This window comes from Antrostomus carolinensis, unplaced genomic scaffold (genome assembly GCF_000700745.2).
Source record: "Antrostomus carolinensis isolate BGI_N321 unplaced genomic scaffold, ASM70074v2 scaffold22110, whole genome shotgun sequence".
Taxonomy (NCBI): domain Eukaryota; kingdom Metazoa; phylum Chordata; class Aves; order Caprimulgiformes; family Caprimulgidae; genus Antrostomus; species Antrostomus carolinensis.
This window is the reverse complement of record NW_010289374.1, coordinates 25,178-28,598: the sequence shown is the minus strand read 5'-3', so window position 1 is coordinate 28,598 and position 3,421 is coordinate 25,178.

The following is a 3,421-nucleotide window of genomic DNA, read 5'->3' as shown; positions in this document are numbered from 1 at the left end:
AGCGGGCCCAGCCCTCGGCCAGTGCCAGGGGAGGCCGAACTCACCGGGGCTGTGTGTTTTGTTGTTAAAAGGAGACAATCCATCAAGCACCTGCAGAACAGGCACAGAGAGGAGCAGGTTCTTGCCTTGGTCACCCATCGCTGCTGCCTTGGTGGTGCGAATGGCTCTTGGCCGGACACACATCAGAGACAACGTGATCCAAACCTGTCGCTCCTCCAGCACGAGCGGAGGTGAGCAGCAGCACAGCATCGCGGGGATGCACTCCTTGCACCCTGGAAAACATCTGCAGAGAGAAACAAGCTGGTTTCTGACTCGAGATGGTTTCCCAGTGCTGGCATCGCTGTGCCGCGCTGGGCTCCGTCCAGCTTGGTGAGGCATCAGGTGATGCGGCTGATGGCACTTGCTGTTCCTCTGAACTTTTCAAAATTATTTCAACTTCCTTCTGTAAGAAACGTTATTTTTGCCTCACAACATTTCAGAGAAAAGCATCCATGCGTTCTCCTGAAGAGAGGAAAACTGAAGTGCACAGAAAGCCAAAGAAATGTCCGGTGGTGCTGTGGCAGGGAACTGGAAGAGCCAGGAAATAACAGCCACGGCCCTGTTCCTTATGGCTGAGTATTTACATCCTTCAAAACCTGGCTCAGCTAAAAAGAAAAAAGGTTCCCTTTCCAGATTTCTCTAACCAAAATCATAACAAGGAAGACTACTAAGTACGGGCAGAATTTTGTTAATGATGTGGGAAACCCAACACCAAGAAAGGTTCTTTATCCTGTTACTAGCTTCTAGTGGGAAAAAATGCAGACAAACCAGCGGAGCAGTGACATCTCCTGGAAGCCAACACACCGCTGCAGACAAAAATTCCAGCTCTGTAGCTCTGCCTTGCTCATTAACAACCAGTTTGGCTGATTCACTTGAACACAGACTGTAGGAAACACCACCGCTGTTTCACTTGCCCCTCACGGCAGAAAAAACAAAGGGCACGTGCACAGCCCCACTTAGGAACCAGCTCTCCCACAGCTCTGTGGGGAAATCCGTGCTCTCTGGACAGCTGCTGAAGGGGAAAAACCCATGGATTATGTAAGAGTAAGGAAGAGTATTTCTTGTTCTAAAACTCTGAACTCATTTTTATCTGCTCAAATTACCTGGCTGCTGCTTTGTCAATATTTTAGATTTTTATTGCCATAATCCCTGCTTTTGTACAAGGCAATTAAGGAGCCTTTCCCAGCAGCTCACTTCACCCGATCCTCAGCTGCTCTTGGCAGAGCACTGGTGATGAAAACGCACATATGTAGAAGAGCATCTGCTGACAAGGTCAAGGGGCAGTACCAGGGCTGCAGTTCCACCCCTTCCCTCTGCTGTCCTGTGCCCAGACCACTGGAGACAACAGAGCAAACCCTGTATCCGCTTCAGCCTATTTGGAAACCCCAAATCTTTTTTCTTGTCTTATGTAAGCGATCTCCACCCACAGCCTTCGAGCCAAGTTTGCTCCAAGGGAGCCAGCCAAACAAGAATGATGATGCGTGAGGCTCCTGGTTTTGTGAGCACACTGACCCCTCGCATCTCCGTCAGACAGAGATCTGTCAGCTCCCCACACTGACCCAGGGCACTGTGTGTGTCACGCTGTCACGGAGCTCACACACTTACCCCCAACAGAGGTGGGTATCAAAGTCTCCCCACACTGAGGATATTGAAACTATCCACGCTGGTGGCTGCAATTCCCCCTCCAGTGAGCACAGAGCTCGGATCGGGTTCCCGTTCCTGCGATGACGGACGCTCAGGAGACACTGATGTGAGACACCCAACGCTGAAATAACCCGCTCTCCTGCCACCACGCTGCTGGTCGGGACATGCCGGGGCAGCCCGGCTGGCTGGAGGGAAAGGGGTCCCAGCACCGGAGGAACGAGGGGACCTCGCTCACTTTCAACCCCTTGCACTGGAAATCAATGACTAAAGGGAAAGAAATCCAGAGACAGTATTGGTGTGAAACAACCACATATGAACAGAAAAGTGGAGACCCAAGGCACGTACCAGAGCAGCACCAGCACCAGCATCTCACTGTCATACGGTGAAAACCAGCTCCAAACACCTAACGAAACCAGTCGCATACGAGAAGTGACACTGGGCGGATGCACTGGGGCTTATTTTCCCAGATTGGCAGGGAATTCACTCAGACTGCACAAAAATAAACCTTTAGCAAAGAACCAAGCCCGGGCACAGCAGTGAAGGGATGTGAAAAGCTCACCACTGCTCCAGGTCCCCGCGGTGCCAAGTCCCTCCTCTCCCAGCCGCCGCACGGAGAAGGCTCCTCCAGCTCCCCACCGGTCCCAAGCACCAAGGGACACACTCACCTCCAGAACCAGCCCACAGACACCTCTGCCCACCAGACACTCACCTGCCCGCTGGTATTCCAGCAGCTTAAAGGCCCATCAGGGTTGGGGATGACAAAGATTTTCTCCCAAGACCCTGCAGCAGCAGGAGTGCTCAGCCTCGACCCTTCCACCTGCCAATCCCCACCACCCAGGAACTGCCTTACACAGTGGAATCACCTTTTTTTTCTTGTCAGACAAACCTTTTTAGAGAACCACAGGAGTATTTGCTTAGTGGGACCGGGGAGAATAGCAAAGGGAACCTCGTATTGTGTCTGTGTAACCACCACCGAACCTGCCTTTTCACAGGGATTATAGAGGTGGGGCAGACAGCAGCACACCCAGCCAGCAGTGCTCGGTGCTCTCGGTACGGCGTCTCAGGCTCCTGAGCTGCTCTTTCCTCCCACGCCATCATGTGCTAGTAGAGGAGGTGCAAATGTTAAGCCATACGGAGCATCAAGAGTTGTGAAACTGCTGGAGAGCGATGGCGCGGAACAGTCTGCTGCTTGGCACCAGCCACCTTCATGGACGTGCAGACAACACTCCCGAAGCTGCACGTGTTGATTCATGACTCCGAAAAAAAGCAGACTGTGATAGGCCTGAAATCACTAAAGCACATCAATTTAAAATCTATGAAAAGAATACTTAACCTTTCCACTGGGAATACATTTATGAATAGTTTTATGAAGAGTAAGAAAGGAGCAGTCCGTCTCTAACAGTGTTTGCCACAGGCACTGCTGGTTCAAGAGCTGAGAAACAGGGAATCTCTCAAATTTAACTCTTGCTTCTGCATTCTTCAGTACTGAATTACTTCTGAACTGCTAGTCCACGTGAAAGCACCCTCGTGTCGTTCAGTCACCCGGGTCACTGAAAAGTAAAATACAGAAGGGTCCAAGCAACCTTCTCCCCTCTATTACAGGAGATTTACAACCAGCTTCTCTACCAAAAGGGTCAGAAGAAAATAATTTCATTATATCCACATTTAAAAGTAGAAGTGAACTTGCATGCAAAATTAGGTTGGTTTGGGTGAACTTTTTTTTATTATTATTTTTAAT